We start from the raw sequence: 15,843 nt of genomic DNA, 5'->3' as shown, positions 1-15,843 counted from the left end.
AATATGGATACGTGTGGCAAAAATGACATGGTTAACACTGTAGAGGAGAATGGATATCTATTGTAATTAGAAATACCTGAGTTCGACAGTGATATGTAAGGTCTGACTTGTTGGCCTGGTCAGTAATATCACTGAAGTCCGGATTTTTCTTCTGTGTGCTGGTTTGAATCTACAAGAGGACGAAATTATTATTAACTGAAAAAATTCCCATCAGTTAACATATATGAAATTATAATAATTCATATGTAGAGAGAATTGGATAATAAAGGACATTTGTAGCTTAATGCATGCATTTGAATGACAGTGATGTGAAAAAAAGTTATAAATTGGATACGTCTGGCAATTGTACGACTTGGATAACATGGTAGAGGTGAGTGGATATCGATTTGTAAAGTCGGAATCAGTATCAACTTATACCTCACTTGTTGGTCTTGCCAGTAACGCCACTGAAGTCTTGCTTTCTCCTTTTTGCACTGGTTCGAATCCACGAGAGGACGAAATTATTTTCAACTGAAAAATTTCCCTTCGGTTAACATATATAAAAATATATTAATTCCGAGGTGGAGCAAATTGTATATTAAAGAACATTTGTACCTTAATGCATGTATATGAATCATTGTGATGTAATATAAATTTATAATAAGGCTGTGTGCGACAAATGTATGACTTGGTTAACATGGTAGAGGTGAGGGGATATAGATTTTAATTACAAATACTTAAGTTTAACAGTGATTTGTAAGGTCGGAATTGGTAACAACTTATGCCCTCACTTATTGGCCTGGTCGGTAACTTCACTGAAATCCTGTTTTCTCCTCTGTACGCTGGTTTTTTCACAAAATGCCGCGTTAAGGAATGAAGAAAATTAGTATCAACTAAAAAATCCCCCTTCAGTTAACATATATGAAAATATATTAATTCCGAGGTAGAGAAAATTGGATTATAAAGGACATTTGTAGCTAATTGCATGTAAAGCAATCACGATAATGTAATAAAAATTCATATTGTATAGGGATGATGACATATAAAAGAGATGGAGAGAGTATTTTGAACAATATTTAATTAATGAAAATGAGATAGAGGACATATGAGAAACACAGAGGGCAGAGGGACCAGTGATGGAGATACAATAGTGAAGAGAGCATTACATAAAATGAAGAATGGTAAAGCACCAGGTCCATCAGAGTTCCAAATTGAAATGAACAAATTACTAGGTATGAAGGGGGAGAAATGGATGCTGGATTTATTAAAAGCTATAAGTGAAGAGGAAGGAATGCCATTGACTGGGAGGAGAGTCTATTGGTATATATATGCAAGCAGAAGGGAAGTGTCATGGATTGTGGTAACTATAGGGAATTAAACTAACAGGGTATGGATTGAAAGATTTAGTGAGGATACTGAATGAGAGATTAAAGAAGATTATAACTATCGGGAAACCATAGTAAGGATTCATAGGAGGAAAAGGAATAGTGGATGCCATCTTCAGGAAAAAAGGCTAGAGGGAAACCAGAAGCTCTATAGGGTATTTATAGACCTGTAGAAAGCATACGATAGAATCCCAAGAGAAGTGATGTTTTGGTGTTTGAGGAAGAAGAACGTCCCAGAAAAGTAGGTTAGTCTAGTTGAGATGATATATCAAAGAACGAGCACAGAAGTAATAACAGCAGTTGGGGAAAAGGAAAACTTTGAAGTTAGTTTTGGATTACACCAATGGTCAGCATTTAGCCCATTTTTGTTTGTGCTGGTCATGGATGTGTTAAGTGAAGAGATCAGGAATGAAGAGCTGTGGGAGTTGTAGATCCTAAGTATTTAAACTTTTCCACCTGTTTAAATAATCTGGTGATTACTGCCGAAAATGAGGAAAACCTACAGAAAAGGCTTGGAGAGTGGCAGGAGTCTTCATAGAGGGAGACAAAGAATATATACATACACACACACACACACACACACACACACACATATATATTATAATGATAATATATATTATATAATATATATATTATATATATAGATATATATATATATATATATATTTATATTATATATATATATATATATTTAATATATAATATATATCATTATATATATCATATTAATATATCTATATATATATTTATATCTATATATAATATATATATATATATATATATTATATATATATATATATATATATATATATATATAATGTTTTTGTTAATTAAATTTAAAACTTACAAAAATAAGTTATATATTTTTTTGTTATCACGAGCGGACGTTGCTCAGGTATTAGACACTGGGCGAATATAATAAATAGAACAGGCAAAAATTAAAAGCATTTCTGAAAATGACACTAAAGAGGGGCAGATAAAGAGAAGTTCAGGATTTTTAAACATCTAAGTCTTGAATGAAACTTCCTTGCAGTATGAAGAGCGGAAATTATCTCTCATTTTAATTTACGCCATTTCGGGAATCCATTAAAATCTTTTTGTTTCAGCCAAACATCCTCATAGTAAGTTCGGGTATATCTATTTTATTTTACATTTTCTTAATCTGTTTTATTTCCCGGTTCTTTTACTATATGCCTAAATATTTCATCAACATATTAGCAATTTAAGCATGTTTTTAAGAACGCTAGTACAAATGAACTGCAGAGATAATTTCAAGACTTCTTGCTGCCTCGAAAGTTGTGCCACCTAAAAAGATTTGTTCCTTCTTCAGTAATAAATGAGAACAAAAAAACAGTGACACATTTGCAGACCTTAGCCACTGCATAAAGCATAAAAGCTATAATATTTCACGATGCGTATATTTTCTGTTATAAATATTCGGCATTTTTTTTTAAATGGATCAGGTCTCAACAATAAAAACTTCATAATCGTTTTCAGACTACTCAATGGACAAAAGCCCGTGCTGACACGGGTGGGATTAATCTAAAAAACAACAATGACAATAATCTGTAAACTTCTGATAATCTATGTATGAGTTGACCTTTACACTGGAGGGACCTTGTAGACACAATTCCCAATCTTGCTGTTTCTAGCAACAACCTGACGCAAACGGATTAGATACGGGACTTGTCCTTATCTTGCTCTCCCTCAGAAGCTCTAAGTTGTATTCCACTCTACAGAAATGTGAAACTCTTTCAGAGACGGGTCTGTCATGTCAGCAACTGCCCTACTACTCCCTTACACCTGCTATGAGATTCAGAGCCTTTGTCCTGGTGTTTTTCCGAATACATTTTTTTCTGTGCGTTTGACAAAGATACTACTTAGCCATAGTATACTTTACATCCCTACCTAATTTTCGGCAGCATTCTTTATTGCTTATGTCAGAAAAAAGTATATTCATAAGAGTAAAATAAAGTAGCCGAAGCCAGTGGCGGAACACTCTAAAGTATGGGTTTAAAGTTATACGTGACATAAAAATAAGAAGTCCCGACTCCCGAAGACAAACAGCTGTCTCTGAAATTCTGAATGAATATTCGTACCTTGTCAAGGCTTCAAGAATGGCGGCTATGATAAATCATTGCCCCCGTGGTTGCAGGACAGCTTTTGTGATTCGACTTGCACAGTTGTTTAGAAGTGAGGTGGCCCGTGGCAAACACTACGTAAGTTTGAACAAGTAAATGAAAAATAGGGCCCTTTTTTGCGTAAGTGGTACATCCGCACATCCAAGGCTACCAAGTTTTCGTCATTTGTTGACTTCTATAAGGTGCAGAAAGATAATGCCCTATAAAGCAATTATGTTGATTTCTTAGTAAAATATAACTGCCGAACAACATTAAAATTTGCTTTGCCCCAAAAAAATACAATAAATAAATAAATAAATAAAAAAATTCATGGGTTATAATACATCCCTGAATGACCTCTATAGGTCCCAGTGCTTGGCTTGAAGTCTAAATTCTATAATCCAATCTAACCCACGCAATTGTCTATTTATTACAATGATCGTCACTGTCTTATTAGGGGAAAATATCAAAGGAGTTACAGCGAATGCTAAAGTTTTCTTCACTGTGTCAATTGATATTTAATTCTAAAATTTTGTTCAAAGGAGGAATAGTGAAAGAAAGTAATTTATCGGATTATTTGTGGAAACCCTTTTCTTCAAGGATTCTAGCACTCGACCTCATGGCATAAATCCTATATACTACTACTACTACTACTACTATTACTACTACTACTACAAATTGTAAACAAGGAGTAATAGTTGTATTTCATTGTTGCCAGAGGTTGAGACTTTTTCACGAATAGCCAATTATATATCGAGAAGGAGGCAAGTTAATGACGTCTTAAGTTACGTCATTATATCTTCGAAAGACATTCCTCTGAGTTTGCTGGCGATGTCTGCAAGAAGTCGGTATTACTCTTATAAATACCAGAATTATGTAACTTTCGTAATACAGAATACAATAAAAAAAATTAGGCAGGGATGTAAGTTACCCTGTGACAAAGTGTCATTTCCGTCAGGTACGTTGATAAAATTTTATTCTGGAAAAACACCGGGACACCGGCTGTGACTTTCATAGTAACGACTTTTGGTTCATAGGCAAAAGCTGTTTAAATCTAGTAACCAAGAACCGTTTTGAATTGACAATTCAGTGTGGCAGTCCTGCCCCATGACCTACGTCTTTCTAATCGGCAAGGTATTCATTTCAAAAATATATTTCAGATCCGCACTTATCACAGGGTTAAGTTTCTTCAAGGTCCACCTAACCATCTGCCACAAAAACTTTCTATATAATAATATAATAATAATAAATAATAATAATAATAATAATAATAATAATAATAATAACTTAATAATAATAATAATAATAATAATAATAATAATAATAACTAAGTAATGGGCTCTTTGGACCTTAAGAATTAATTTTTAAAATAATAGTTTTCCGGAATGCAAAAAAAAAAAAAAAAAAAAAAAAAAAGAGAGATGAGGAGGAGGAGGAAGAAAGAAAAGTAGAAAAAATTACAGAAAAAAGGAATTAAAAGCAATCATATGAAAAAATAAAGAGGAAACAAGAAGTCGAACAGGTGAATAAAATGAACGTTGAACTACCGAAGTTTTCGGCGAAAATGAACCGTTACTGTTGTGCCTAATTAAAAAACCTACTTCCAGTATATTGTTTAAAAAAAAGTGTTCCATATCATAAACTGGAATAATAGCCCCTTTCACCCTGAGAACGTTTTCTAGGAGTAATATAATTTCATTCTTAAGGTTTAGGTGGACCATAAGATACAAATGGAAAAAAACACGAGAAAAAAAAATAATATAATGATTCCAAGTCTACATAAAAATATAGTCTCTGCAAATAATACCATTTACTTTAATAGGAATATATAAATATTCACAAATATTTACTTTCTTTTACTGACCTGCCTTGGATTGTTGTTATAGCTTTTTGTTAGGAAGTTGGATACACACACACACACACACACACACACACACACACACACACACACAAATAAACACACACACACACACACACACACATATATATATATATATAATATATATATATATATATATATATATATATATATATATATATATATATATATATACCTTGGTACCAAAGTAATGTGTTATAAAATTTATTAGTTGCAACTAATAGTTACAGTGGTTTCGTGAAACAAGTTTAAATTTTTACACTTTGCAAATTTTTTTGTTTTGTGTTTGTTCATTTGAAGTGACTTTTTTTTTTATCCATTTTCTTGATTGAGGTGATTTTTTGTGCATTTATCCATTTTCTTATTGAAGTGATTTTTTTGTTCATTTATCCATTTTCCTATTGAAGTGTGCGTTTTTATTTTTTATATTCTGTGTGATTAGTGCTTTTTACAATTTTGGTATTTTCCACATTTTTCTGTGTTTTCATTTGCATTCAGAATTTGATTAACTTAGTTATTTTCAATAATTAATCGTTGCACTTTTAATTCAATTTAACACTTATGAATTAATTTTAATTTACTTAGAATGCTTTTCAAGTTTTATTGTTGTTTAGCACTTGCGAATTAATGTCCAAATTTTTTTTATTGCCTAAAACTTTTAAATTTTGATTGAATCAATTAATTAATTTTCTTGAATTTTTTGATAAATTACTAATTTTACTTAATTAATTCAAGAATTAATTAAACTTTGCTTTGTTTTCAAGTAACAGTTAATTTCCCTTATATTGTGAATTTCACTTATAAATTTTCAGTTTAATAATAAATTTTTGTATTTAAAATTTTTATAAGTGTTTTCTTTTTCACCAGTATAATTAGATTATGCTTAGGTAGGAACATAGCGTGGTAATTGAGCATTTTTCCTTCAATTTACTTGAAGTGAGTTAGAACCAGGAAGTACTTTTTTAAAGGACTTTTTGAAATCAGGGAAATACTTAAACTTTTAAAGTTGTTGATGGAGTGATGCCCTTTAATTAATTTATTACATATAGGATTACCTCACACCTGTTTTGATGAACTTAGTCTGATTTTCTACAATACTGGTAAGTTGTTTAAGGGATCACTGTTGCCTTTAGAGTATTCAGTCGTATTTTACTTGTGATGAAGGTTCAGGTGTCTGGCTGTTGTGAGGTACTCATTTAATGATTGGTAAGGTACATGGCACTTTGTCACAATGGTCATCTAACTAATAACCACAATGAAAATTCTGAAATCAAATTTCCGTTTCAGATCATCTACAAGATAAAAATGCAGGTATTGATGATTCTCGCTGTGTGTGTAAACTACATGCAGATGTCAGTAGTAAAAGCTGCGGTAACTATAGGAAGTATCATACAGAAAAAGGCCCAAGTCAGTTTGATCAATGCATGCCATAATTAAGATAGATTGCAAGGAAATTCAAGACCTCAACAATTAAATACGACAACACTAAGAAATGAAGTACTTAGGGTCGACACTATATCAAAAGCCAAGGTTACGTAATAATGTAACAGTATATACATATGGAATATGACCAAAGAATCACTTCTAAATAAATCTACATGACAGAGCAACCACATATGGGAAGAAGGCTACCGTAACTACAATACCAGTTTTTTTATCCCTGCAAAAAATCACTGCCTTAGAGAATGAAATGAAAAGAGCAATTTTGGAAGCATTAAATTTAAATAAGTAGTGTCGCTCTCTCTCAAATCTGGAAAATCTTGTAGGCGTCAGTGCATTCTCATAACCACTAGAATTAGGAAAACCAAGACCCCGATAATATAGAACTAGCTCTTTTCTTATTTATACGTTAGTGTTTTTGTATAAGTGAGTTCCAAGAAAGGCTGAAGAGAACCCACACGCCACCTTGTTGTGTTAACTACTAGACATGTATATATATATATATATATATATATATATATATATAATATATATATAATATATTATATATATATATATATAAAATATATATACACACACACACACACACATTATATATATATAATACATAATATATATATATATATTATATATATATATTACACACACACACCCCACAACACACACACACATATATATATTATATATATATATTATAACATAAATATATATATATATCTTATAATATTCCACCACACACACACACACCACACACCATATATATATATATATATAGATATCCTAAGATATATAGTATATAGTAAAGCCCTTGTTTAGTGTGGCCCCTTGTATATATTTTTAATGCCGTATTGCCAACTTATCGATTTCCTCATCATTACGATCCTTGAACCGTAATGAAGAAACCCAACTGGGGTGACAGGATTGGAACCCAAGAAATCTTGGTTAATTTACCCTTAAGGGCTTCTTTCATCGACTATGTTCAGGGACCCTGTGATTTGTGTATCCAAAGGGGGGGTGAAGAAATGGCGAAGTTAAGCAGTCCACTGTACCTATTACCTACCGCAAATATACATATTTGGCAAAAAGTGATCAGCATGCTCTATATACGTATATATCTACATATTCCTTTTGACGTCAGCTGATCTGCTTTTCCTTTTTTCTGTCTTCTTTCAGAGTGCCTGAAAATGAAGGAGTTCAAGCAAAGTCAGTTAATAATAGATCTCTAAGGCAGTTACTTTTTAAACTTACTCTGGTTTCTTGAGTGAGTATGATGTATCATTGTGCTAATAAATGGTAATTTATCACAATATAACAATGCTAACCTAACTTGTTTCTAAATCGCTAATAGGATAATTAACCATTTGTTATTCTAGTTTCGCAATGCGCGCTCTCTCTCTCTCTCCTCTCTCTCTTCTCTCTCTTCTCTCTCTCTCTCCTCTCCTCTCAGAATAATTGATTTCCTGCATAAAGACTTTGCTCGTCATTCTTTAGGTCAAGTCCCTTGACTAATGTCCGTGAAAAATTAACTAGAAAATCTACGAAGAGAATTTCCTCTCATGAGGACAAAGGAACTTCAAGAGCAAAGAAGCCGGCGTTTCCTCATTCTTGGAAATGTAACTAGAAAAGCCGTCATGGGAATAAAATTGTAAATCGACGTAATATTTCATGGTTAAACTGGGGGCCGGAAAGGGCAACGAGATTTTATGAAGGCATGTCAAGGGTTGCACTGGAATGCTTCGATGATTTCAAGATGATACTTCAGCAATAGACTACATTTTGTTTATATCGAAGACACAAGAAGTTCAAAATACTTTGAGTAATGTTTATTTCTACGTGAAAAACCGACGACTCCAATCAACTATATAATTGCATGTTTTCTTCTCAGAAAGACTTTTCTCCGAGTACGCCCTATGTTTAAAAGCAAATTCATTTAAGGCGACTTAGGCTCTGTGTGGAACTCTGGGAGCGGAATGTGCTACCAGGGCAAAGTAAGAAATCAATTCCATGCACTTCTATGTGTATCCTTGAGGGAACATGTAACATGGAGACAGATCTTTTCCTCTATATTCTTTACATTTTCTGGAGAATTTGGGGTCCTCTGCTTCTATTCCTTTCAGTTGTGTTGTTTGAGTTAGATCCAGTGGCTGATCCAAGATTTAGGAGGGGGAGTGGTGTAGGGAGTGTATTTTTGTTAAAGTAAGGAGCGCTAGGCATAAAAAAATCGGGGGTCGGGGATGAGGGGTTTTATTTCTCTTCCGGCCCGGCCCCCACAAAAAAACTCATTATAACATTTCACAAACATTTTTAGCCAAGTTTTGGTACTTTCATGGTGGTTAATATGAAAAATCTGTAACCAATGATTCTTGTTAGATGGAATTCAGTTACATAATGAGATTGGAAAGTCTAAGACAGTGTGACAGATATCCAACAAAGATTTACTATAAACATTGACTGTTGCGCACATCAGTTTCAAGAAAGATTCTCCCTACTACTTCCCTCTTTCCTCTCTCTCTCTCTCTCTCCGATTTGAACCTTCTACTCATCTCTTTCTCTTCTTCGTCACCCCCCCCTCTCATCTTCTCGTCTCTCTCTCATCCCTCTCTCTCTCTGTTGCAACTTACGAATTTTATTTCATTACTTTCCACATTTACATACTGTTCTGTTCTTAGTTACTCTGGAACAATTTAGCCCGTTGTTTCATCGTTGATTTTTTATTTTTCTATTTTTTATTTTACACTTGATTTCTAAAAATCTGAGCTACAACAGCAAACATCATCATCAACAACAGCAACTACTACTGCTAACTCCCTACGACTAATATTGATATTATTACAAGTTTTAATTAGTGTTGACACTGATATTTGATGATAATCCACTCTTAGCGGCACCATTCATATATAGCTGAAGGTGGGGACAGCCGCTCGCCCCATATAACCCCCTAAATCAGCCATTGATTAGATCTGCCTTACATTCTGGATGATGGATTATCTTAGGTAAGCTTTGAAATGGCTTTCAGCACCCTAGCAAGTAATAGTAGTAGTAGTAGCAGTACCTAAGGCATCTCCAATCATCTTCTTCTTCTTCCCAGCTGGTTCCCATTTTTATATGGGGTTGCCGTTTCGGATGAGCCTTTTCCATCTATTTCTATCCTGAGCTTCAAGCCCCACCTCATCAACTCCCTTCTCACGTAAGTCTCCTCTCACACAGTCCTTCCATCTCTTTCTTGGTCTCCCTCTTCTTCTTCCTTGAACCTCCATCCCCATAGTATGTCTCCCAGCATGGTCCTCATCTCTCCTCAACAGGTGTCCATACCATCTCAGCCTCCCCTCCTGCACTTTCTTTGATACTTCCACCACCTTAGTAGACCACCTTATGCAGTCATTTCTGATCCTATCCTCTCTTGTCACCCCAGACATCCACCTGAGCATTCTCAATTTCTGCCCACATCCATCTTCTTCTGCTCTGTTTTCTCATGCTTGCTGTTTTCGTACATACAGCATTGCTGTTCTTACCACCGTTTTGCGAAAGTCTTGTGAAATTTTCCTTTTAACCTAAGCAGTACTCTTTTGTCACAAAGAACTCCAGAGGCCGCTCTCCAGTTGTTCCAGCCTGCCTGTACCCGATGTTTTACTTCTTTTTACATACTTCCTCCAGCATTAAAAGTTAAGTATATCTTAGTTTTACCAGACCACTAAGCTGATTAACAGCTCTCCTAGGGCTGTCCCGAAGGATTAGATATTTTTACGTAGGTAGGCACCAATTGGTCATCTAGCAACGAAACCTACAGCTTATTGTGGGATCCGAATCACACTTATTCGAGAAATGAATTTCTATCACCAGAAATAAATTCCTCTGATTCCGCGTTGGCCGAGCCGAGATTCGAACTTCAGACCATCAGATTGGCAACTGAGCGCGAAAACCACTTGTCCAGCGAAAAACTTTCCAGCGTTAAAAAAAGATCCCAAATACTTAAACTTATCAACTCTCTTTATTTGCTCTCCACCAAGATGAATACTTTCTCTATCATTCCCCTCAGTGGTGGTGCATATATATTCTGTCTTAAATCTACTTTTTCTCATTCCTCTGTCCTCCAGTACTTGTCTCCATCTTTCCAATTTCATTTCCAGATCTTTCTGCTCTCTCGCACAGAACAATATCATCCGCATAAAATGTTCCATGGTACTGCCTCTCTTACTTCCTTTATTATAACATCCATCACTATGTTAAAGATAAATGGGCTCAGAGCCGACCTCTGGTGTAATCCTTCTCTCACCTCAAAACCCTCTGTCTCCCCAACACTGCTCTTCACTCTGGTAAATACATTCCAGTACATCTCTTGTATCAAGCGCATGTAATTCTCTGGCACCATCTTCTCCCTCAGACTCCTTACCTCTTGTCTCGGGACTCGTTTATAAGTATTTTCAAGGTCAATGAATACCATATGTAGGTCCCTTTGCCTTTCCCCGAATTTCTCCATTAGTTGCCTCAGACAAAATATACCATCTGTTGTTCCCCTTCCCTTCATAAATCTCATCTGCTATTTACCTATTTGTACTTCTCTCTTTGTAGTATCTATCATCCTTTCCAGTATCTTCAAAGTGTGGGACATTAATGCCCCTATAATTACCACACTCTTGGACATCTCCTTTCCCTTTAAAAATTGGGATCAATATACTCCCACGCCACTCATTTGGTATCTTTTCCTGTTGAAGGATCTTAATCATAAGATCGTACAGTATATCCACTCCTTCATCTCCTAATGCTTTCCATGCCTCCAAAGGAATCATGTCTGGTCCGGTTGCCTTCCCATTCTTCATCTTCTTCAGTGTATTTAGTACCTCTTGCCTAGTAAACCTCTTTACCATCCCAATGTTCACTTGCCCATCCCCTATTATTAGTCTATTATTTTCTTCATTTAACAAATGTTCAAAATATTCTTTCCATCTCTTCACAATGTCTTCCTCCTTTCTAAGTACTACACCATTTTGATCTTTTATTTATTTGATATGTGTAATATCTTTGGTGCTCTTATTTCTAGCCTTTGATAGCTTGATCATCTTCTTTAATCCTTCCTTTGTCCCCAGCTCATTATACACATCATCATACGACTTCACTTTAGCTTGGGCTACCACCTTTTTCACAGCCTTGATTTTCTCTCTGAACCTATCTCTGACTTCCACTGACTGTGACTCATCCCATCTTTTCTTTGCCCCCTTCTTATCTTTTGCTATTTTCTCAATGTCTTCATCGAACCACCAACTCTCCTTTTCTTCCCATATGATACCAAATGTCTCTCCTAAGGCATCTCCAGTGAATGTTCTTTTTCACGTCATTTGAAATTCCTTCCTTGAAAGGATAGTCAGGTTTACATGTATTTCTTTAATGTACGACATTCTGTTATCCATATTCGCGCTATTATTAAAATGCGTGATCGGTTTTACTCTTTTCCTCCTGGAGTTTTAACATAAAAAATCCATTCTCATAATAAAATTCCTCCTTCTCCTTCTACTACTACTATTATTATTATTATTATTATTATTATTATTATTATTATTATTATTATTATTATTATTATTATTAAAAACAATAATAGCGAGATCTTTTGATTCCTGAAAGCTTTTCAACTCTCGAATCGGTCTTTTAATTAGTCATCTTATCTCTTATATTTACATTTTTAAATAGTTATATTACCTTTTTGTTGAGTATATAATAATAATAATAATAATAATAATAATAATAATAATAATAATAATAATAATAATAATAATAATAATAATAATAATAATAGCTGTGTTTAGCGAATTAATTTTATATAACTTTTCTTCTTATTAATCGCTTTTCTGGCTCAGCAATGTTATTTAATAACTGATCAAAATTTATATTAATATATGATAGAAAGGAGGCGGGAATGCTTGTTATTTTATTTTAAAAAACTAGGGATTCTGTTGGCTGATATATCAGAGACCGTGTTCGTGCAGGGTTCGTCGGCTGTTATACTGTATACTGGTATAACTAGTTGTGGCCGGACAGGGTTCGTCGTCGGGTGTTTAGGCTGTTTTTTTTTTTTTTTTTTTTTTCTAGTTCTGCTGGTATCCTAACTCTTTTGTCATTTATAATAGCTCAGCTCGGGTGCTGATTTATCATAGGATAAGCCAGTTTCGGATAAAAAGGGTCTAGGATCCTTACAGTTCTCTTAAGTGCGGACGCTCAGGTGTTCTTGAGATTGGCACAGTAATTCCTGACATCCTACAGACGTTCCTGATTAAGGATAATTCATATCTTTTAATTGCCTTGTTATGGGCAGTCCTAAGGTGGTTATAAATAGCTCCTTCTTTGGAGTGACAGGATATCCTTTTGGAAAAGCACTTGTGGTCTTTCCGACATACTTGCGAAGGCATCCTCTGACGAGGCATGTATAGTGGTATACCATATTTGTCTTCTTCAAGGGATCCTGCAAGGGTGCCACTGGATTATTCCTCATCACCATGCTGCTGGTCATCTTGGTTTTGTTGAAGTTAACAAGGTTGATCTCCTTGTCGGGATCGGTATGGCTGACATTTCCCTCGATGATATTTCCTGAAAGCTTGTTCGTCTTCCTTGTACCATTGGTGGAAGTGCCCTCTGTAGAAGATATTAATAGGTTCTGGGACGTCGGGGAGTGGTTTTTTGGTGGCACCATTCCCCAACATACAGAGGAAGAGGAATGAAGTCAATAGCAAAAAGAATGAATATATTGCTTTTAATACCTGGTGCATTAAAAAAAACTCGTTGTTCTTCAAATATGAAAGTTCTTAGTAAATAATCGACTCTCTAATTTGAATAACACTGCTTCTCTTAGACGTTTTAATACAGAGAACCATTTCAACGTCAATTTAGTATTTTTCTCCTATGTTTTTACGAGCATTATACAGTCAGTCCCCAATATTGGGATTAAGAAAATCAACACATGAGAAAAATAGGAACAGATTAGTTATCCTTTATATATGTTAGATATTTGCTATAATAAAGCCTACGGAAAGTTCTATAGTATAAGTAACATGGAGATAGATACTTCTAAGAACATTCTTAACTTGCCTTATTTTAGCAATTCTGAAACCAGAAAACCATTGTGAAATCTTTTAATGCCAACCTTAAACAAATGAATATTGCATCCATTGCAATATTCATTCATTTAATTGAAAACGACCACAGAATAAACTGGAAGATGCAAGATCAAAAGATTTCTTATGACAAAATCTTTTAGAGTCCCCAAGTATACAACTTACTTCTAATTTTAATTCAAACATTAGTTCTGGCTTGGATTACCTGTATAAGTAACATTTTTAAAAATGATCATAAGATAAAAATCACGCACTTAATTACAAATTTAATTTATACTACCGTTAAGATACTTGTCTTTCTTTGTAAATGTATGTATATTATTTGTGAATAAAATTACCTTATGAAATAAAGATTTATTGTTCGCCAAAATGAATTTTTGTGTGGCCAGTCACTGCCCCGCATAATCTCTTGATCGTCTTGTCCCTGCTTCTGAACAATGTGACTTAATCGTTTGTAAACCTCTTAAATTGTACCCTTGTTTTCGGAAGGTTACTAATTCTTCAGGTGTGTTGGATTTTAGATAAATGTTTTCCTATCTGCTATTCATACGACCTTTCTTTCTATATAAACTTAGCTTGCATATGTATGTCAGTCTGGTAAGTAAAGGACATTGACTAGAATGTGACCGTAGGACTCTATTGTTTCACTTTCCTTCATGGCTTTTCCCTCAATTTATATGTTAATCACTTTCCAAATTTTCGGGATTTACACAGACATACATACAACCACACACACACACACACACACCACACACACACACACACACACACACACATATATATAATATATATATATATATATATATATACTATACTATATATATATAATTATAAATAAATATATAATTATATCATATATTACTTATTATTATATAGATAAAATACAATTAGTATATAACATTATATATAATATAATAGATATATAATATTATATATTACATATATTTATATTATAAATGTAAATACGTATATATATATAATCCAGTTTTTTTATTGTTCCATCTATTGTTTGGAACATTTCTGTATCTGAATTAAACGCTCATATTGAAGGTTTTTAATGCTACATGAATTACAAAGGAAGCAGCCATTGAAGTCAGATAAGAGCCATTACCCAAATAGGGCTGGGAAATTCCATTAAAAGGGGACGCTACATTTGAATATAGCGGAAATTAAACGTTTAGTTAATGGACGTTAGTATCATAAGGGTGTAACTCTCTCTCTCTCTCATCTCTCTCTCTCTCTCTCTCTCTCTCTCTCTCTCTCTCAATAACAAATGCAAGGTAAATATGAAAATTTACTATCATAGCCTTTATTACCATTGTATCAAGTTACATTCATAAATCAAGCAGCATTGATATTTTGCATAATTAATTAATAGAGTGAATTCCAATCTCCTATTTCCCAGCTATATCATATTCACATTGAAATAATACATCGCTCTCTCTCTCTCTCTCTCTCTCTCTCTCTCTCTCTCACACACAACACACATACACGCACGCACAGACACAGAAACACAGACACACACACACACACACACACACATATATATATATATAAGTCATATCACATTTCCGTGATTCATATACATATATCGAGCTACAATGTCCTTTAATATCTAATTCGCTCTACCTCGGAATTAATATATTTTCATATATATGAAAATATATTTAATTCCGAGGTAGAGCGAATTAGATATTAAAGGACATTGTAGCTCGATATATATATATATATATATATATATATATATATATATATATATATATATATATATATATATATATGTGTGTGTGTGTGTGTGTGTGTGTGTGTGTGTGTGTGTGTTTGTGTGTATGTGTGTGTGAATACAATCACTTTAGCACTGGATTCATTTACCAACATATCCAAGGGTGAAAAATAAGAGACGGTTGGTGGGTCCTGACCGGTTTCTTTCCACTTTATTT

Source organism: Macrobrachium nipponense, chromosome 36 (genome assembly GCF_015104395.2).
Source record: "Macrobrachium nipponense isolate FS-2020 chromosome 36, ASM1510439v2, whole genome shotgun sequence".
NCBI classification, from domain to species: domain Eukaryota; kingdom Metazoa; phylum Arthropoda; class Malacostraca; order Decapoda; family Palaemonidae; genus Macrobrachium; species Macrobrachium nipponense.
Note: the sequence above shows the minus strand (reverse complement) of the source record.